The sequence below is a fragment of the Rhea pennata genome, chromosome 3 (assembly GCF_028389875.1).
Source record: "Rhea pennata isolate bPtePen1 chromosome 3, bPtePen1.pri, whole genome shotgun sequence".
Taxonomy (NCBI): Eukaryota; Metazoa; Chordata; class Aves; order Rheiformes; family Rheidae; genus Rhea; species Rhea pennata.
This window is the reverse complement of record NC_084665.1, coordinates 25,256,120-25,278,350: the sequence shown is the minus strand read 5'-3', so window position 1 is coordinate 25,278,350 and position 22,231 is coordinate 25,256,120. Positions and strand designations below refer to the sequence as shown.

The 22,231-nt window shown below is 41.6% G+C and overlaps 1 protein-coding gene across 2 annotated transcripts in view; it reads right to left on the bottom strand.

Moving 5' to 3' along the window:
* Window positions 1-21,200, bottom strand: part of PTPN14 (protein tyrosine phosphatase non-receptor type 14) — a 122,119-nt gene extending 100,919 nt beyond the window's left edge. For both annotated transcript variants that reach the window (XM_062571825.1, XM_062571827.1), the window contains exon 1: window positions 21,125-21,200. The gene's annotated coding sequence lies outside the window, so the exon portion shown is untranslated. The remainder of the gene's footprint in view (window positions 1-21,124) is intronic.
* Between the last annotated feature and the right edge of the window lie 1,031 nt (window positions 21,201-22,231).

The window sequence follows — 22,231 nt, the reverse complement described above, 5'->3', positions numbered from 1 at the left end:
ATAAACAACAATACGCAGACTATTACTCTCTAAGAACACATAAATACAAAATAAAGCCAACTTTTCTGCAAACTTATGTAAAGCACTGACATTAAATGTACAGCAGCACAAACAAAAAGCTGTCTGTAGTATTTGAGGTATATGACTTACCAGTCATACTTGAAAACTAACTTTTTTTTTTTTCAGTGTTTGGGTGAATGGAGACACATCTTTCAAAAAAAATGAACAGTTACTGGAAAAGTGAATCCTTCCATTAAAAAGAAAAAACGCATGCATATATTTTCCTTATTACTTTAGTGAGCTTCCTCTTTAGTATTCACAAAACTGAGAATGGCTTTTGTCTAGCTTTCTATTGCAAAATATTTATTGAAGTGAAATAATGTACTTAAATACTTAGATACATCAGACTATAATGCATATTTGCTGAAATTGTCCTCATTTCTCTAACAAGCTGTTTTCACAGTTCTTACAGAATCAGAATTCAAAAGCTTTTGGCCTTCTCTGAGGAACTTTCTACATTTTCCAAATCTAATCTACAGGTCTGGTAGCTTTGGAGGACAGATGATTTATGATTTTTTGATTCATTGGGTTTTATTTTTGGAGCATTTCTTGGAATGATGACACTTGCTGCTCCGTCACTTAAGGTCACATTTGCTAATTAAGAGCACTTCTGAGTGCATATAGCTATTAAATGCTTGGACTTAATGTAGACTGTTGAATTTGCAGCATTGTGGTAGGGAAGCCATCTGAGGGAAGAGGATTTCCTTAATCGTACTGACACAATCACTTTCTCTACAGAGCTTTTTTCTGTACTTCCAGATGGACAGTTTCACTTCCAGTTTGGATTAGACTAAGGAATTCACCAAGGAGCTGAGGAGGGTCAGTCTCTCTGTTTAGTTAGGGTTATTTTTAGGAAACCTTGTAACTCATTTCCACCTCTTATGCATCTTAGTTGTTTTATCTTTAATACATCATTAATATCCAAGGATGCGGGGGAGGGGGGTGTTTTGTTTTAGGTGCTCCAACACCACAGTAACAAAGATCTCCTGCCAGGTTGAGGTATTACACAAGCTGTACTCATTAACTGTTTCATTAAAGTGCCTCCATCCAAAGGATACAAATAAATATTTCCCTATTTTGTTCTGAAACTGATCTAGAAGCTGCAAAACGTGATTCTGATAGCTGTCTAGACTAGATGAAATTCCAATTTACGTTATTTTGCAGTGAAATTTTCTATCATTTATTTGGCATCACTGGTCTGGAAGGCTCCAAGTACAACCCAAAGTCCCCTGGAATTTGTCTGTATTTTGCTGTACCACACACTAAACAACACAAAACATTTCTGAAGTAGCAAAATGTGACTCAGGCTCAAGCTTAGAATGTGAAAGTTGTTTTAAAAGAGCTAACTAGATCTTAATTTGATGATCTCTCTCTAAAGTCTCCAATAGCTTAAATTAACTTCTGTTTTTTAAATGTATTTTCACATTGTAAATCCAAAAAGCAGAGAAAAAATAGCTTTAGATAGAAATTTGACTTGTGCTGAAAAGGCAGCAAAGGGGCAAAAAGTTTACTTCAAAATCAATTGTTTACCCTGCTTGCACCTAGAAATGTAATTCACATCCAAATAATGTATTTCTAAATACTGAAGACAGTGAATTTCCTAAAAGACATTTTTGGAAGAATCGCTGAAATCCTTCATGAAGATAGTCCATACCTACAACAGAATCCCCTCCCACTGGCATCATCCAAGTACGTTTCAGTTCACAATACTGACCACTAGGCCATTAATGAAGGTTACAATTAAAAGCACATTGAAGCAAAATACTAATCTAGGCTAATAATCTGCAACAGCTGAAACATATGACTGCTGTCACACCTAACACAAACCTTAAACCTAGATGTAGTTCAAAGGGCCAACCCTGACCGGCAAATACACTCACATAGCACAATATATAAGCTGTCAATGTTTCTGTGTACACACGTGCTGTATAGACAGGGTGTTAAACTTGCAGTGGTGTCAGGTTTCATAACACATGTCCTTCCTTATCAAATGTCATTTGTATTGCAATGCCTGCATCTGTCTCCACAGATGTCCTTCCATGTAATGGAGCATATGGGCTTAAGCTGACATTGCTTGCAAACAGGAAGAGCTTTTGGCAAGAGAAATTGAACATAAAGTGTTCTGTGGGTTGCCTCTCTTAACCCATCTTTGGTTGGCTTCTCTACTCAGCTAAAACTGGTAGACTACTTTTCAAGAGGGCAGAGCGCCAACCTAACAGATGGGCAGAAGTGAAGTCATGCCAAAGAACCAGAATGTGCATCTAATTTGATAATTAGGGGCTGAACTTCCCCTTAGAAATATTGAAATGGCAGCCTGCACCAAGTTTCCAAGCTTCAGGGTAAAAGAATATGCTTCAGCCTACCCAGCTGAGGGTTAATGCAGAAAATGACAACGAAAAAAAATAATTTGAGTTATGGAGGAGGGAGGAAAAGAACCATGGGCTCCTATCATTCAGGATTAGTTCTTCAAGGAGAAATGAAGTAGAGAAAGGGAGGAGAGAAACAGTAAGATTAAGCCTTTATCCTGAAATAGCTCTCCACAAGGGACACCTGCAAATCTTGGCCAAAACAGTTCTATGGCCTTGCTGAAAATAATTTATGCTGAATAGAGATAAAAGCAAGGAACTGATGGCCACTTTACAAAGCATTAAACACAGCTTTCCTGTCTACATGGAATACTCAAGCTAATAGTTAGAAAAAGGCAAAAGACAAAGAATGTTTATGGCTCAGTGGAAATCAAATGTAATAATGTACACATATACTTGGAATTGTTGACAATTATCATTTGGGTTTTGATATACAGTGATACAGGGCTATGGCCTTTAGAAGAAGTGAATGGCAAAAGAGAGAGAAAGCTGGGGACCAAACTGCAATTCTCTTCTTGCATTTTACAAGTTTTCATGCAATAATACAGTGGTTCTATAGCTCTTCTAAACAGCTCTGTTAAAGCAGGCTCTTTTCCTGGAAGTGTTCCTTCTTCTTCCTCAAAACATTTTATTCAATGTGGTGAATGCCAGCAGCCATGTAAACCACAACCTGGAAACGCATTGTTCCAATTCATTCTCCTCTTTCGCTACTAAAGCTCCTTTTTACAGATTTACAGCTTTTAAAGTGAAAATATGAAGAACAGTAACAATAATGGCTTCAATTAGGTGAGATTTGCAGAATTGTATTTGTATTTAAAAAAGTTCTAATCCTGTCTTTTTATCATATACTACTCCACTGTAATATTTCAAGAACCTAGGAGATACACTGCCTCTATCACCTCACCTACTTTGGGGAGATTAAATTTGGAGAAGTATTCACATTGTTGGTAGATGCAAATTAGCTGTCCAGCACAAGGAGTGTTCTGCTTCAGAGCTTCAGAACAGAGCAGAAGACTTGGCCACAAATCTAAAAGTGATAGCTGATAAGTGCCTAAAATCATGTACACTGCTTTACAGACCTCCACTGAGATGTTTTCTTCTGAAGAACTTTGTCAATGAAGCCTCTTTTGTCCAACTGTCAAATTCTGGCAAGCTGCTTCCTGGATATAGCGCAAGGCTTTTTGCTGCTTAATTGGGCTTTTGTTTAATTACTCTCAAGACAACGACGCTGAAATGAAGAACATAGCATAGACAACTCAGTGAGTGCAATCAATTAGGATGACCCTGAAGTTGTGTTTTAAGGGAAAGGAAGAGGATAATTGTAACTGTGACCATAGACTAGAAATGACAAGATATAAAGCTGCCACTTTCTAAAAAAGTGCATAGCTCTAAGCAGCAAATAAATGTAATTAATTAAGTAAATAACATTTAGTAACTACATAGGAGAAGCATCATCGTGAAGTAAGATCAAGGTTTTACACCACAGTGCAGTCGGCACATTTCAGGAAGACACAGAATGGAGTTAGCAGATACTGGCGTCAGCCTGGTACGAACCCTCCCATGTTTCACTCTACTACAGGCTTCATATTTAGAGAGAGCATAGACTGATTCAGTACAAAAAAATCAATGACAGCACATAAGAAGAAACAGATCTCGTGGAAAATTTTAAGTGACAATTAGTATGCAGAGATCAAGAAACTACCTAGCATAGAAAAAATAAATTATGAAAAACAGATTTGACGATTACCCTAATTACTTCTAAATTCAGTATTGTATCTGAAACTAAAAGAATACAAAAGGAGTTAATTCATGCACTATGGCAATAACACAAGAGTTGATATGAAATCCACTAAGAAACATCAATGGACAAGGCAGCAGCTGCATTTGCCAAACCAAACAAGTATGATCAGAGGTGTAAAACCGAAAGACAAGCCTAAAGACCTTCACATTCAAATGTTACTTCAATCCTTACTTACACAAAAAGTTGCAAACTCACCATAATTATAGGCAAATACATACAACACCCTGGCAAGCAAATGACATCTATTAATAGAAACAGGCTTATACACAAATACAGAGGTTCATTAGAAGTCAAGATCATCTCCAAAGTTACCCTGAAAATAAAAAGAAAGTATTTGGAGCATGCTGTAAGACTGGAGTCAGAGTCTGCCTTGGCAGCGAGGGATACTCACCGAAGGAAGGTCAGCAGGAACAGGGCAAGCAAGACTGCACCATAAAGGGCCTGCAAAATGAGTGCATGTGAGACATGGCTATGGGGGATCCTCTTGCGCCCCTCCCGGGAAACCTGCATGCTCCATTACCTCTCCGAAATGCCTGTACACCAACGCGTGCAGCAGGGGGAATAAACAGGAGGAACTGGAGATCTGTGTGCGGTCGCAGGGCCATGATCTCATTGCAGTTACACAGACACGGTGGGATAGCTTGCATGACTGGAATGCCGTCATGGATGGCTACGTGCTTTTTAGGAAAGATAGGCTAGGAAGGTGAGGTGGTGGAGTTGCTCTTTATGCGAAAGAGCAACTGGAGTGTATGAAGCTCTGCCTAGGGGTGGATGAAGAGTGAGTCGAGAGCTTATGGTAAGGACTAAAAGGCTAACACGGGTGACTGTTGTGGGTGTCTACTACAGGCCACCTGATCAGGAAGAGGAAGTTGATGAGGCCTTCTACAGGCAGCTGGAAGTAGTCTCATAACCACAGGCCCTGGTTCCCATGGGGAATTTCAACTACCCTGATATCTGCTGAAAAAACAACACAGCTATACACAAACAGTTCAGGAGGCTACTGCAGAGCACTGATGATAACTTTTTGACACGGGCAGTGGAGGAGCCAACAAGGAGAGCCGTGCTGCTGGGCTTTGTACTAACCAACAAAGAAGGACTGGTTGGAGACATGAAGGTTCAGGGCAGCCTTGGCTGCAGTGACCGTGAGATAGTGGAGTTCAAGATCCTGTGAGGAAGAAGCAGGACAGTAAGTAGGATTGCAGCCCTGGACTTCAGGAGAGTAGACTTTGGCCTCTTAGAGACCTACTTGGAGGAATCCCACAGGTTAAAGCCCTAGAAGGAAGGGGGGGGGGGTCCAAGAGAGATGGTTAATATTCAAGCACCAGCTTGGAGTTATTCCTCCAAGCTCAAGAGTGGTGCATCTCTATGAGTAAGAAGTAAAGCATAGAGGGCAGGAGACCTGCATGGATGAGCAAGGAGCTCCTGGCAAAATTCCAACAGAAGAAAGCACACAGAATGTGGAAAAAGGACAGGCCACTTGGGAGGAATATAGGAATGCTGACAGAGTATGCAGGGATGTGATGAGGAAGGCTAAGGCCCATTTGGAATTAAATCTGGCAAGGGATGTCAAGGACAACAAGAAGGGCTTCTTCAAATACATCAGTAGCAAGAGGAAGATTGGGGAAAATGTGGGCCCGATGCTGAATGGGGCAGGTGCCTGGGTGACGAAGGATACAGAGAAGGCAGAGTTTCTGAATGCCACCTTTGCTTCAGTCTTCACTGCTAAGGGCAGCCCTCAAGAGTCCCAGAGCCTGGAGATGAGAGAGAAAGTCTAGAGAAAGGAAAACTACCTTGGTTGAGGAGGATCAGCTTGAGCAAACTTGGGCAAACTTGACATCGACAAATCCACGGGCCCTGATGGGATGCACCTACAAGCACTGAGGTAGGGAGCAGATGTTATTGCTATGCCACTCTCCTTCATCTTTGAAAGGTCATGGAGAACAGGAGAGGTACCTCAGGACTGGAAGAAAGCCAGTATTACTCCAGTCTTCAAAAAGGGCAAGGAGGAGGATGCAGGCAACTATAGGCCAGTCAGCCTCACCTCCATCCATGGAAAGGAGATAGAACAGCTCATCCTGGATGTTATCTCTAATCATATGAAGGAAAAAAATGTGATCAGGAGTAGTCAGCATGGATTCACCAAGAGGAAATTCTGCTTAACTAATCTGATAGCCTTCTGTGATGGAATGATTGGCTGCTAGACGAAGGGAGAGCAGTGGATGCAGTTTATCTTGACTTCAGCAAAACTTTCAACACTGTCACCCATAATATTCTCATAGGCAAGCTCAGGAAGTGTGGGTTAGTCGAGTGGACAGTTAGGTGGATTGAGAACTGGCTGAAAGGCAGAGCTCAGAGGGTCGTCATCAGTGGTCAATACAGGGACCAGTCTTGTTCAACTTATTCATCAATGACCTGGATGAGGGGACAGAGTGCCTCCTCAGCAAGTTTGCTGATGATACCAGGCTAGGAGGAGTGGCTGATACACCAGAGGGTTGTGCTGCCATTCAGAGAGACCTGGACTGCCTGGAGAGTTGGGCGTAGAGGAACCTCATGAGGTTCAGTAAGGGCAAGTGCAGAGTCCTGCACCTAGGGAGGAATAACCCCATGCACCAGTACAGGATGGGGGCTGACCTTCTGGAAAGCAGCTCTGCAGGGAAGGACCTGGGAATGCTGGTGGATGACAGATTGATCATGAGCCAGCAATGTGCTCTTGTGGCCAAGAAGGCCAATGGTATCCTGGGGTGCATTAGGAATAGTGTTGCCAGCAGGTGGAGGGAGGTGATCCTGCCCCTCTACTCAGATGTGGCCTCACCAGGGCTGGAGTACTGTGTCCAGTTCTGGGCTCCCAGTACAAGGGAAACATGGAACTACTGGAGAGAGTCCAGCATAGGGCGACAAAGATGATCAGAGGGCTGGAGCATCTCCCATATGAGGAACGGCTGTGAGAACTGTTTAGCCTGGAAAAGAGAAAACAGAGGGATCTTATCAATGTCTACAAATATCTTACGGGAAAGTGTCAAGGGGATGGGGCCGGACTCTTTTCAGTGGTGCCAAGCAACAAGACAAGAGGCAACGGGCACAAACTGAAACACAAGAAGAAGTTCCACCTGAATATGAGGATGTTACTGTGCAGATGACAGAGCACTGGAACAGGTTGCCCAGAGAGGTTGTGGAGTCTCCTCTGGAGATATTCAAAGCCCGCCTGGATGCAATCCTGTCTAAGATGCTCTAGGTGACCCTGCTTGAGCAGGGAGGTTGGACTAGATGATCTCCAGAGGTCCCTTCCAACCTCAACCACTCTGTGATTCTGTGAAAAGGCTGAGCAGGATATGCAGCAATGGCAAAACATTTTCCTAAGGGCTAAATAAAGTGGGACCCGAAATAGTTCCAGCATTCTGAAAATTAAACTCTGCTTTTTGCATTAAAACCTCCTATCTAGATTTACCTTCTGTTCTGATAAGTAAATGACTTTTGAAATCTGGCATGTCTGATACTTTCAGCCCCCATCATTTGTATGCTTAATGGTAAGAGAATATGCTAAAACCTACATGTTTCAAGATTAAAAGGAAAACCAGCTTCATACTTTGTCCCTCGCATGGAAAGACACTCTAAAAACAAAACGTCATCAAATATCACCTTTTAAAGACAGATTTGCTGCTTTCACAGTATCTAACAAAACCTCCTGCTCATTTTACTAAAAAAGGACAGAAAGATTCTAAAGTTGCAGCCAAGATGCAGGTCAAACACAAATCTATGCATCTCAGATACTCAATTTGTTCAGCCAAAGTTCACAGATGAATGGTCATCTATTAAAACAACAATACTTTCCCCACAGGAGGACAAGCAAAATTGTGGAGTGGAGAAGGTAAACAACAGATTTCAGGCAATTTTTAAGTTGTCCAAACTGGGACATCATGCAGGTGAGTTTACCCCTCTCCTTGACACACAAACACTTAAACCAAAACCAGTCAATCAAAACATGCACACCACAGTGCCATATGCTGAGGACCAGCTCTCTTTCAACTTGTGGAAACTAAAGTCATCAGTATGTGACACAATGAAGAACATGGCTTTTACAGCATATACACCCCTCTTCAAAAGTGCTTTAGAAAAAGTGCCTGTCATTGCTCACAGAGCAAGAATAAGAAGTGATAGAGCTGAACAAGCTGTTCAACTGTTTATACAAAAAAGAAACATCAATTTCCAGAGAAAAGAAGTACTGTTTTCATAACCTATACGTTGCTATAGCATCTGCTATTCAAAAAAGTCAAGTAAAACCTTTATTACAGAAATAAGGTATGAGTACCTTCTGAAACTATCGTAAAAATAATGGAAAAACACTCTGGTAAAACAGGAAGCTTTAACACAGATAACCTAACGATGTCTTTTGTAACACAGGAAGCAAGCACACTACCAAACAGATGACAAAACCAGAGATTATTTTAGATTATTTAAGGTGTTTACTCATTCCCAAGCCTGGCTAAAAAGTGTGCTTAATCACTTCATGTTAGATGCATAAATCTCATTGCTACAACTTTTTGTTTTAACATCAAGTCATAGCAATTTACTTCGTAAGTAATGATCCTGCATGCTTAATACAACAGAACTTACTTTGCAACAAGCTGCCAAGAGTTACTGACCCATTTCATGCACCCACCTTTGGAAATAAAATTTCCTATTGCAAATTGATGTCCTGATCCCACGCACATTTGCCCATATGAACACCCTAGTCTGGTCCATGGGGCTGCAGGTTACTCCTACAGAAGCAGGTCTATTAGCATTGGTAAGAGGCTTTTGGATGCAATGCTGACTACTTTTTCTGCTTGGAAATATCTGTACTAAGGTAAATAAATAATCATGACACAATTGTCAGAAGTCTGATGCATTAAAAGGATTTAATGCATTTTCAAACAACTGAATTGTATTTTTGCACTTTCCTAGCATGTAATATAATGATGTGTCTTGCAATGCCAGTTTGTAAACAGCTGTAACACTTAACTTTTCATGTATTAGAATCATTTTGGACTGTACTGGTCTCTCTTGGATAAGACTTTGAACCCCTTCTATCTAGTTAGGCTGCTCCATAATTATCTCAGGAAAAAGGTCTGAACTGAACATAACTAAGTTTCAACTAAACATACCTTATATTCTAACTGTTCAGAGGAAAGAAAACACAGTTGTCATCATCACGATCATGGCAGAATAAGGATAGAATAATCAACGCCGAGTCTTACCAGACACGGCAATTGGGCATTTTTTGTTTTCAATTTCCTTTGAACTTACAGTTTGTCCTTGTAAACTTCTCACTGTTCATTAGCTAACATATCCATGTTTAAAGTAACTCTGTACACCAATTGCTTCCACATACTTGATACTGTCTTCTGTTCACACTTCTACCAATTTCTTAGAATTATCCTTCATTGCCACACTTTTTAAACCAAGAAGAGATGAAAGTATAGCGATTACTGACAATATAAATACTCAGGTTAAACACACAGTCTTTAAAGAAGGCATATACGGACAAATACTGTAATAAAATATTGTAATTGGTTTCAGCATTTCAAAGTTTCCTATACACAAAGTGACCATTTCATTGTCTGACATATCTGGAACTCCTGAGGGGTACAAACTGCAGAGATAAATTTTATAGCCTTGTCTAGACATCAATTTTTCCAATGCAAAATGCAACAATGGATGTGGTGGTGGGCAGCACACAATGTACTCAAACACTATCTGTAATAAAACAGCACATCGCTGTGAGAGATTACAGATTAATGGTTTTCATTATTTGGCAGAACTATTCTTAAGCCATGTACCATTAACATTTTAAAAAACTTATCTGCATTTTAATTTTCAAATCATATTACTAATATCCTCATTTTTCTCTGGCATTACGAGGACTAGAGATGTGTTACTTTTAATTTCAAGTTCTCCTATAATGTATTTTCCTAGCCAGTGGAAGATACACTACTGAAACACTTAATAAAACACCTGACATTGACAACACTATTTAGGAAGTGATTCTTTATTGCTTGGCACTTTGCATCATCCCTCATGCTGCAGTTAGTACCCGATAACCTACACTATCAATTTGATATACTGATCCAGTTCTGTTCAGCTTGACCCCCCATGCACAAAGGCACCCACACAGCTCAGTGAAACAACTTACCGAGACAGCAGTGGAGGAGTACCTACATCCAAGTCATTGCACAAGCTGCTCCTGTCTGCACTGGTTCTCCACCAGATGAGTTCAGCCCCTTGCTTGGAGCACACTGCGGTGAGCAGGTCTAAATTCATACTGTACTGACAGACCAATGTTACGAGCCCCCAGGCAGCACGTATGAAGCTGGCTCGGGCTTCACGCCACGGGACAGTCATAGCTGGGGCAGGAATAGGAAGGGTGAATGGATACATGGCCAGGCAAATACCTCAGCATGAAGCAAATAGTGAAGCACATGCCAACAGAGGGTAGCTATAAAAGTATGAAACATTTCAAAGGAGATCACTTGGCTCATTAAGGCCCTGAAGCCCTATCCTGCCAAAAATATTTACATAAAGAATCTCTGGGTTGTTTCTGTAGCACTATTTTACTAGATTCTCTGCTAAACAATGCACATAAAACACACAAGCCTCCTGCCCTCCCACCCTGGGCTTTTTCCTGAGCTCAGTAACACAAATATTCTTTAACTCTGTTAAGGATGAAGAAGGTAAAAATTACCAGAGCTGATGACCACAGGTGTCTTATTTTTAAAATAATTTATTATTTCAAACCACTATCAAAAAAGAGACCTGATTACAAAGTTGAAATCTTGTCATGGTTCCTGCCAGCAAAGACTCAGTCCCTTCACTGAACGCTCCAGTGGACTCTCTAGTCTCATTTTAAGTTGTCCCCCACAGAGCTACTATCCTTGAGAAATTAATGCAATAAACCATAGAACTCATTATCAAGAAGTTCTGCCCAGTAAACAACCTAGGTTCCACCTCAATCTTATGAAATCCTTTTATTTGTTGTATTACCAGTCTTTTTCAACACCACAGTTCTAAGTTTAGTTTCACTTTCCCACAGTGTAACTTCTGGAGAAGGACATCCATGACATGGATGTGAGTTCAGTTCTCCAAGCTGCTGCCCAGTCCCTCACGGGTTGTGCTGAGCAGCTTTTCTAAGGTGACCACCCACAAGTCCAACCTCAATCTTCAGTTTCTAGCATTGAAAAGGGGCCCAAGAATGCTCTCCTAATCTTCTGAAAGAACAGCAAGCCCACTGTTTTTGTGTCTACCATTCACCTCCATCCTTCACTATCACTTAATAACCAAAATAACCCTCACACTTGTAAACCAGACAAAAGAATACTTCATTTTATAAGTCTCTCTCTCTCTCTTTGCTTCCCTTTCCTCAAACACAAGCAGTCATCTTTTCATGCTAAGAAATTATCAGAATGATTGAGGCTATCCTTCACTGTTATTTTGATATCCTCCATAGCTCTGTTTGTTTGACTGCAATGTACAACATGAAGAGACTGAGACATGCTTTGATTCCATCCAAGGTAAACAAAATTAATTACACTATAATCAAGGTTACTGAGTAGAATAGAGAGAGCAAAATTAAGTGGAATTTGACAGTGTACAGTCTTTTCGGAAGTTAGCTGAATACCCTGTTTGTATAAGAGATGTACTTGTGTGGGGTTACTGTACTATCACAATATTACAGTCTGGCCACTCATGAATATGGCAATGATTTACCCTGGAGGGGGGGAAAAAAAAAGAAAGAGAGAGAAGTGCAAAATTTGGCAGCAATATGCAAAGAGTTAGTAGCAGTTGTCAAGTGTGCTAAACACATATGGCTGGCGAGAAACTACAACAAATTTCTATTGTAACACAAGCTGAAAATACAAAAGTAGGAAAGAAACTTTGTAATACATCAACAGAAGCTGACATTACTAATACAACAATATGACTAATTGTCTCCAGCGTGCACCAACCTCATCAGATGTTTTGACAAATTAATTAGCACATAGGTGACAATTCTCACAGCTAAAATCAGATTCTAGAGGAAACTAAGAATAAATCAGTCTCTGGATAAACCCACTTGTACATCAGAAGAAACAATGGGCCATCATTAGGCAACGTTTAATGTTTTTTGAGAGCACATCCTACCCAGATTAACCATTTACCCTTTCAGCAGGGATGGGTTATATACAAATATATATTACGAAAACACAGAGTTGTTCTGTAAGACAAATACATTTTAGGCTAATATACCAGCAACAAACAGGAAAAAAAAACTAGAGTAAAACTACCATAGAGCACACAGAAAAGATCTCATAGTCCAAGTTACAATATTCATAAAGATACCAGACACTCTCCCTTTCAGTTCCAAGGAAGCTCTCATCACTTCATAAGGTCAAGTCCTGAGGTGGGATCAATGATTTTCTTCTAAATCAACTGTCTCTTAATTACTGAACTTTAAATTTGGAGGAAATGTGCCTACCTGAACAGGCATGTACTTTTACAACAATTTAAACACAGAAATCAGAAAAACACCAAGAAATGAACTAGCTGCTAAGCAGGGCAGGCTATGATCAAATAAACTCCCCAAAATCATAAGTATTACATGCCAGCTCCCCCCAACATACCATTTGCCTGTTGCACCAAAGCATTGCTTTCCCTCTTAAGATCATAACTCAAAACATATATTGTGCCTTTTGCTATTTGTAAAGCCCCAGCACATGCTACAACACAGAAAGGAATTAAAGAATGTTAATTATTAAATGAAATCTGACTCTCCATATATAGCACTGTATTTATTTAAACACTTTCTCTGCAAAACATCTAGTATGAAACATTAACACACAACATTTTGATATGTAGTTTAAGGTACATAACAGGTAAAGTTAACTTTCAGCTTTAAATGGCAACTTCTTTTTCCTAAATGTCAGAAAGAAAATTAATAAATAAATTTTTGAAGTGAAAGAATTAGTAATGAACATACTTAACAGTTGGATGCTAAATGCTAACCTGTCTCAGTAACTCTGAGTAACACCTCATGCAACATCTTTGTTCTTTTGCTTTTACGAACAAGATTTCGTACCATACACAAATGAATTCTTGTGCACCGAGTTACCAAGGGAAACATAAAAACATGGAAGAAAACTTGCAAGATAACCTTGTCAATGCTTCCCTCTGTTCTCAGAGAAAACCACAACAAAGAGGCAAGCAGGAGGAGATTAGGACCAACACTCTGATTTAGCTTCCTCTGCTATCATAGATTCCTGCAACAAATCCTGGCAAAGGTGCAAGGACCTATACTTAGACAGGTCTGCATGAGTTCTTTTATTTACAAGCAGAAACTTACCCGGTCCACTCTCCTAGAGGAACTGAAACTACCAGAGCTCTGAGTCTCTGTTAGCATTTCTGTTTACCAGCAAAAGACTGAATTAGCCATTCCCATAAGTTAGCAGCCAACTTCCTTTCCAATGCAAGCAAGCTGACCAAAATACTTTCCTAAACAGAACGAATCTTCAAAACACTATGAAGAAGGTATCCAATCCTACTCAATAGCTCCAACCTCCTAAACAAAGTGTGTCAAATAAGAAAAAAGTTATGATCATTTCAGATCAGAAAGGTTTTTAAAAACCCTTGCAATAATTTCCCATAACCCCCAAAGCTCCTCAGGATTCTTCCCCCGAGGCACCTCTGTCCACACTGAGCATCTCCGACAGCTCTTAGGGCAGGCATCAGATTTTCTAAGATATCTATCTTGTCTATACTTAGGATGAGACTTTCAAGGCCTGCTCCCACTGAAGGCATCAGAAGTTTTACTCAACTTCAACCTGCAGATTGAAGGCTTTGAAGGCTGCTGGATATGTTCTTTTTTTTTCTCTCTTATCCCTCCATTCTGGCAAAAAAAAAAAAAAAAAAAAAAAAAAAAGACCAAAGTTGTGTGTAGAAACCCTATTAAACATTGTCTTGGCTTTAAAGCATCTAAGATAACCGCTGTGTATCACATACTTAGAAAATGCATAATTCTCACAGTTTTTCATTGAAAGAATAAATGAGACTACTGAGGGAAGGGATCTATAGGAAAATGCCATGTGGTAGTAGCCATCAAACATGGGATCTGGCTTTTATTAGTTGAAACTCTGATTGGTAAAGTCCTCTGATTTTGCCCAGGCTTGTCCAAAAACCTAGCTTAATTATCATCATCAATAAAGGCTAAAGACACTTTATCTACAAGGTAGTGAATGCCTTTTCTCAAAAGAGGGAGTTCCATGATAAGAGCTAATCTAAAAAAACCTAAGGAATGTAAACTATTTTCTCAGTTGTAAAAACAAGAAAGAATTGCACAAACACAAGTTAAAACAACTACTGCTACCCTCGCTCTTCTCCTACGTTGCCAGCTTATCCTGGGTTAAGGCCCTATTCAACACACACTGCATAGCTATGCTTTGGATCAGTCCCAGCTTTTAAAGGCTGGAGTCTCAAAAGACAACATCACTTCTACGTACATTTACAAACGCGAGTCTTCCCATTAACCTTCCTTCCCAGGTTCCAAAAAACAGTGCAAGGCTGTCTTCAAAATAACTTCAGTCTTTTGAAGAGGAAGTCACAAAAACAATTCACATTTTATTTTGTAGATAGCTATTAGATAGTCTTTACAACAACTCATTGTGGTTGGTCAAATCACCTAAAAGTCACAAAAGACTTTGTTTTTAATACTTTGAGTTACAGCTACACTATGGCTTTATGATACTTTTACAGACAAAACTTAATCATCTTTTACCACACAGATACGAACATGCTAGCATGAGGTGTTTATTATTAAATTAGTCACACTGTGTGCTAATAAATCAAAACATTTTTTTTCCATTTTCTCTTCTGCAACAGATTAGTGTTTATAGTCTGTAGATATGCAAGAATTCTATGGTAGTTGCTACACTATTGCTTTGACTATAGTTTCTTTGAAAGACACAGTATGTTACAGAAGATCTAGTTCTTACCTCCAGAAATTGGTCCTTATATTTGTCATAGTCATACAATTACCATTCTGTTAAAGAATTCAGAAATATTTAACTGCAGAGAAATTATTAGATACTCTTCATTCATTAAAACAAGTACTAGAAATTATTGATCATCATAACCAAACTGATTAACAACAGATACCAGAGCTGTCTTTTAAATGAAACCTAAATGCCATTTCTGTTCTTCTCTAAGCCAGTCCATACCCCAACACAGCATGCCTCAGTAAATTAAAACATTATCATAGTTTGTTACATTTAAGAGTTGCAAGCCTCAAATACACTTTCTATGAAGTCTAAATATATATAAAACCACAATCTTTTAATTCCACCTCCATTAAAATTTAGTTAAAATCACTCTCATTCACAGCAGAATACAGGAATTGTTACACTGGGTCAAAACCGCAGCCCAACAGCAGCTTACCCTACGTTCTCCAGAAGAAAGCACAGGGAATGTCACAGAAGATAGTTATGGTATGATCTGTCCTAAGGGAAATTTCTTAACCTTTGCCAGATAATGGTTGATTTATGCCCTGGAGCATAATGGTTAAGATCTCTTCAAATGCAACTGTGAATATTCCTGCTATCCATAGAAATGGTTTACTTTTCTTTCTCATCCTACTATGCTCTTGGATGATGTGATCTCCTTTGGTAATCAGTATTACTTGTATCAAAAAAAAAAAAAAAAAAAAAGGAAAGAAAGAAAGAAAGGTGATTTAGGAGTTTTAAATGTTTTTGAATTTATTCCCTAAAACATAGTCAATGTATTATACCAAAGGGTAACATATTCATTACTTAGTAATAACTAATCATTATTCTGCATATATGTATTCTACCTTCTCTTGTTGATCTTCTTAGAACAAAACTACCTTAATGTTTTCAGTTCAACTTCACATGAAAATTTTCCAATCCCTCTTCTCTGATAGGATATCACAAATCAAGCATTCCAGGTGAATTTAAGCACCAATTCCTGAATCTCCTCTGTTTTACTAACATAGTATTTCACAGCTGTGGCAGTTTTTTCTGCCTGATGCTAAACATTAAGGAGATGCACAAGTTCTAATAAAACATTGCCAAAGTCTTCCTCCCACCTTAACAAATACAGTTCATTTACAATCCAGTAATATGAATGAGTAATTTGACTATTCCTTCTAACATGCATATTCTTGAATTTATCAACATCATCAGCTATGCTTCCCTTTTACCCAGGTTTCTTGGATTCCCTTTACAACTTCTCAGTCTACCTCACTCTTGCCTAATCAAAATACTTTTGCATCATTAGCAAGTTTTGGCACACCATCATTCATCTAATTTATTAGATCACCAATACACATTTTCAGCGCTGTCTTTTCAGAGTTCTTTCTGCATCACATGGTAATTTAAAGTTTACATTGTTACCAAATGATTAAAAAAAAAAAGCAGCAGCAGTCTTGAAGGGGACCATTTCAGCAGTCAGTAGGTGCTAGCGAAATAATTTTTGGAAGAATGAACTTTTGCTGTTTAAGAGCTGCAGTATGTAGTTTCTGAAAGACTTGGGTAGTGTTGAACACAATTTGCTATCTAAACTCCTCATGTTAGCAAAACACAAGAATGTCCTAGATGTTAGAGAACATCAAAGCAGGGTTATATGATGGTGAACTCTTTTCTTTGGATGTTCAGCATTTCAGACAGCTTTGTTTGTTTAGAGATCCCTCTTAACATTAGCAATGCTGAAATTTATTGCCTCTTAAATATTTTCATAAGCTGTTTATATGGTTGATTATAATACGTACAACTGCTTGTTAGGACAGCAATGATGGGGAAGAAATTCTAAACGTGTGTTTCTTCCATATGCTTTATGCTGTGTCATGGTCTTGTGTCCCTAATTCTGGATGACGCTTTTATAATTGATCAAACTGACCTTGAGAATTACTTCAGAGAGCAAAAATCTTGATATCTCCTTCACCTTCCTCTGCATCTGAGGCCAAAAATATCCATTGACATTGTTTGGAAGGCAGGTCACTGGATTTACCGTTACATCAGCTTTATTTCCCCACAGCCTAACCTTACTGATTCACTAACAGTAGGCCAAATTTCATTATATTATCCACTGACATGGAAAGTTAAAGGAAATGAAATTATAAAGCTCTGAAACGCTCAGTCCTTCACATAAAGCCAGCCTTAAATTCAATGAGTATGCTTCAAAAACAAAACAAAACAAAAACCCACCCATCAAGGTATCAGGTAAAAGTAACACCAGTTTTAGTTAATGAAAATCATTCTCATTATTTCAAAAGAAAGATAGCTCAAATATGCTATCCTAAAGGAATCAGTGAAATCAATATTAGTATTTCTTGCGTACCAAAGCATCACTGTGACTAAACAGATTAAAATGACCTAAAAGTATTTAAACAGAAGAGGTGCAAGCAAAATAAAAGAATGGTGAATATATATTTAACAAGGAAAGCCAAATCTGGTTTCCATCCACAAGTAATAATTCCCATAACAAGTTTGATAAGTTCCCTGTACATTTATGGAAGTGGCTTCTTGTTACATCGTTTGGTTTAAAAAACTTCTGCGAGCTCCAGTGTTTTGTTCTTGTCGGTTTATCATTACAAAACTATCTAGACATTCCAGTTACAAGCTCCATTTTGCCGGGTAGCTACACAGAGAGAGAAAAACATAACCGTCGCCCCAAAGGATGGATAATCAAACCGAATACAATCCCCCAAACCACCACACGTGGCTGCACAAATGGATGAAGCCCAAGTCTAAGCATTGGCCTCCGCACACCTGAACATTCAGCTCACTAACCCTGTTGGGCTCCAGAGATGTTCTCACTCCCTCGTCCAGCCCCGAAGGAGGAGGACAGGGAAAAGTCAGAGATCGCAGTTCCTGCTCCTAGGGTGACTTCCACGCTCGTGAGGCAGCAGGTAGCAGGGTGCTACAGCCGCCCCGCGCACCCACCACGGCACGGTCTTGGGCGCAACAAGCGCCTCCAGCGCTAGGCGTAGGAGCAGGGGGCAACCACGGAACCAGAGGCCCGCTTTTGTCACCAGCCTGGACCTGAATCAGGTCCTATAAACAGCAATTTAAGAAATGGAGCCAGTAATTTCCACCGAGTCTCTGAATATACAGTAAGATTCTTAAAATACATGAATAGCCTTAAAAAAAAAATGGAACTAGATCTTTTCACATCAAGTTTCAGAGACTCTTGTGCAAGGGCAGATTCCTCACAGGAGGAACAAAATGTAACGGTTTGTTTTCAGATATCAAGAGCTGCTCTTACATATCCTCTGTGGAGCTCCCTAGAGGATAACATGCTGGGGCATGCTCCACTTCACTATGATCTTAAACGTTTAAAAAAAAGGACTTTTATGGCAGCTGTTCAGCACAAAATTTGTCCATTTATCTAAAACTTCTTGTGATTGAGTTGTATACATATTGCATACTAAATGTTATAGCCTGGCTCCTGCAAAGACACATATACATGTTTAATATTACATATATAAAAGAAATTCCATGCCTTCACAAGCACTACCTATGAACAAGAATGTAAGCACATGGGTAAATCCTTGCAGGACTAAGAGCTATACATACTCTAGAGGGAGTGATGCCTGCTGAAAACTTTTTACAATTTGTATATAACCAGCAATTTTTAAAAAACCTTCAGCAACAAACAAGAACCCTTGCAACAAACAAGAACTTGCTTCCAACTCCAGAAGCTGGAGTTAAAGTGCACCTTTCACACTGCATGTATTATAAGTTTGAATCCAGACTGAAGCGATATACTTCATTTAAGCAGCGTGCAATCAAATGCAGCCTCACTGGATGTGAGGTGAAAGAACGAAGAGCAGTCTTCCCTGCCCCTTTGGCTGTCGTGGCACCAGAAAACACGTAGGAAAAGGAAACAGTATAGTTTTGAAAGGCACCTAGGAAGCTATTTTTAGATTGAGTACTTCTTGCAAGACTGAAGTAGCCACTAGTAGCCTAGACAATTTGCATAAGTGCACACAAGCAGATTTGTTTCACAGAAAGCTGTTCCATACCTAAACTATGATAACTGACTCCCAGGCACCTGCTGGACAAGAATGACCAGGAAAGAAGTACTCAGTTATTAACAATAACATTGGCTGCTAATTAATCCTCATGAACAACACTGTACCAAATTCTGCTACAATTACAGAAACATTTAAAAGATACATTTAAAACTACAGTATAATGTACATACAAAAGCTCGGTTTGCTCAGTCCCAGCAGATCCCAATTCAATCAATGCTGCCTGCAGTCTTTCCTCAGGCCTTGATCTGCACTAGCGGATCCTCCGAGATCGTATCGAGTCCGTGGCGCTCTAAAGCTTTTCCCACACAAATGCAATGGTAGAATTGATGGCCACAAGCTGTCCCACGGATTTAGGAGGCTATGCTGTGGCTGATGATGGACTGGGCTTCTAACGAGAAGTTGAAAAACCCCAACTTTTGTATCATGACCCGTTAGATACACACAAGTGCCCTCTGCCTGTAGGCAGCTCTGGCACAGCTTCCTAAAGAAACCAAGAGAAGTTCAAGAAAGCACTGCCAATAATAGATCAGGGCCTAAAGCTTATTTGTATAACGGTAACATCAACACACACTTTATTTTACATCATGAAACAAGTGCTGGATGTCAGCTGCAGATCTCCCTCCCCCCCGAGGATAAGAGCAAAAATCATATAATAATATTTTGTCACTCATACTTGGTAGGACATTCTCAGCTAGGTAACTAGACCTAGCCCCTGCTGAGGGTACCTCCCTCACATTTCTCCCCCAGAAGAGCTGTCTTCACCAACTTCACCCATAATGTGGGGACTGATGGATGGCTTTGACTTCTGATTTGGGGGAGCCATTTTATACATAGATTTTCCAAATTCTAAATAATTTCAGTATTTAATAGTGTTTTTTTTAAAAAAAAAATATAGTGAGCATCTACATGGAGTTTAAAGAAAAAAAAAGCAACTGGTTTCTGGTAAAAGTAGTTCTCTCAACTATGGTTTCAGGCCACATGCCAAAAATCCGAGAAAACTTTTTGGACAACAACATACTGAACCAGAGCCTTTACCAGGCACCGCTTGTTTCCACCTCGCTTAAGTTACAAATAGTTTCTAATGGAAACATATGATTATTTTATGCAAATCATAGATAAAGTGCTCTCGACAGGAAAGCTCCAATGCACATGATACACACATGCCACACATGCATTATGTAAGACTTGTCCCAAATACACTCCAATAGAGAGAGCCAGTTTGGGATCTTAAAAACTCATTGACTTCACCACATCAGAAAGGAGAGCAGATGTCATCATTCCCTGCCTTGGTGCAAGTCTTTGGTGCATAACTCGGTGTTACAGTGTTTGCTGAAGACAAACAGCCAGGGCAGGCTCCACTGTAACTAACAAAGAACAAGGTAAATCCGGGGGGGGGGGGGGGGGGGGGCTGAAAGCTAAACACAGCCACGCCGCAGTGTAAATAGGGGCAGCTCAGCCGAGAGCCCAGCCTGCTTCTATTTACAAATACCTACTGATCACGGAGATGCTATGTTATCTCGACACCTAACAGATTAAATTTATAAACTGTGTTCCTCACCGGTCGATGACTGGTATGCACACCCCAAGCTTAGCTATTCCCATAATTTGCAAACAGTCATGTGAACGTCGCTGAGCTGTAACTGCACACTGTAACGAGCAGCAAGCCTTGTGCAAAGATCGCCCGTCTCCCTCCCCATGCACACACGCACCGTAAAACGCATCACCAGGGCTGTTCCCAAGTCAGCGCGAGCCCCCGGTCGCCGGCAGAGCCGCGGCACGTCCGAGACGGGACGAGCCGGGCAAACTCGAGCAAACTCCGCGGCGGCGGCGGCCGGTCCTTACCTGCTGCGCGGCCGCCGGGCCGGGGAGCGCGGCCGGCTGCGGCGGCGGCTCCGCTCCCGGCGACGGCTCCGCTCCCGGCGGCGGCTCCGCGCGGGCCCGCAGCAGGCGGCTCTCGGCCCGGGAGGCGCCGCCGACGGCACCGCGGCGGGGCGGGGCGGGCCGGTCCCGGTCCCGGTGCCGGGGGCGGGAGCCGCCGCTGCCGCCGGCCCGGCCCGGCCACCGCGGAGAGCTGCGGCGGGCAGGGGCTGGGGCCGCCGGCGGGGGCCGGGGCTCCTGCTGCCGCCCGCGGGTGCGGGCAGGAGGGAGGGAGAGGAGCGGTGTCCCGCGGGGGCGAGCGGGGCCGGCGGCGGGCGAGCCGGAGGCGGCGGCGGCGGCGCGGGGGCCGGGGCGGCGCGGGGAGTCACGGCCCAGGAATGCCAGGAATGCGGGGCGGCCGCGGGCCCGGAGACGTCGGGGACTTCACTTGGGATTTCTTCTTCTTCTTCTTCTTTTTTTCTTTTCTTTTTTTCCTTTTTACTATTCCTCCTCCCCCCCTCCCCAGCCCGCTCGCGAAAGAGGAGGGATGAAACCCACCCAAAAGAGGAGGGAAAAGGAGGGAGGAAGAGGAGGGCACAGGCTCCTGCCAATCCGGGCGAGTGCCTGCTGCAACTCTCACAAGGAGGGCAGAGCTGCCAAGTTTGGGGCAGATCCCGGCCGCCTTCCCGAGCCGTCCCGCTTCCCCCCCATCCTGCTCCCCGCTGCAGGGAAGCCGCCCGCGAGCCCTGCCCTGTCCCGGGGAGGGGGCGAGCCCGGCGCCGCGCGGGCGAGGCGCGGAAGGAGGCGCGGGGCAGCCCCGGAGGGGAGGGCAGGGGAAACACCCCCGAGGGGTGAAGCGGGCCCTCGCGGCTCCGGCTTTCCCTCCCCCACGAGCCCTCTGCTGCCCCTGCAGACGTCCCCTGTTAATCTCCCTCGGTCTCGCATTAGAACATCTTTTCTTCTCCTGCCTTCCCTTTTCTCCTGCCTCTGGCACATCACCTGTTTTGGCCCCTCGCTCACGGGGCCATCTTCATTTCTTAAAAGGCGGGCATCGCCCTCGTCCAGCTGCGTGTGGGGCTGCTGTGGGAGGGG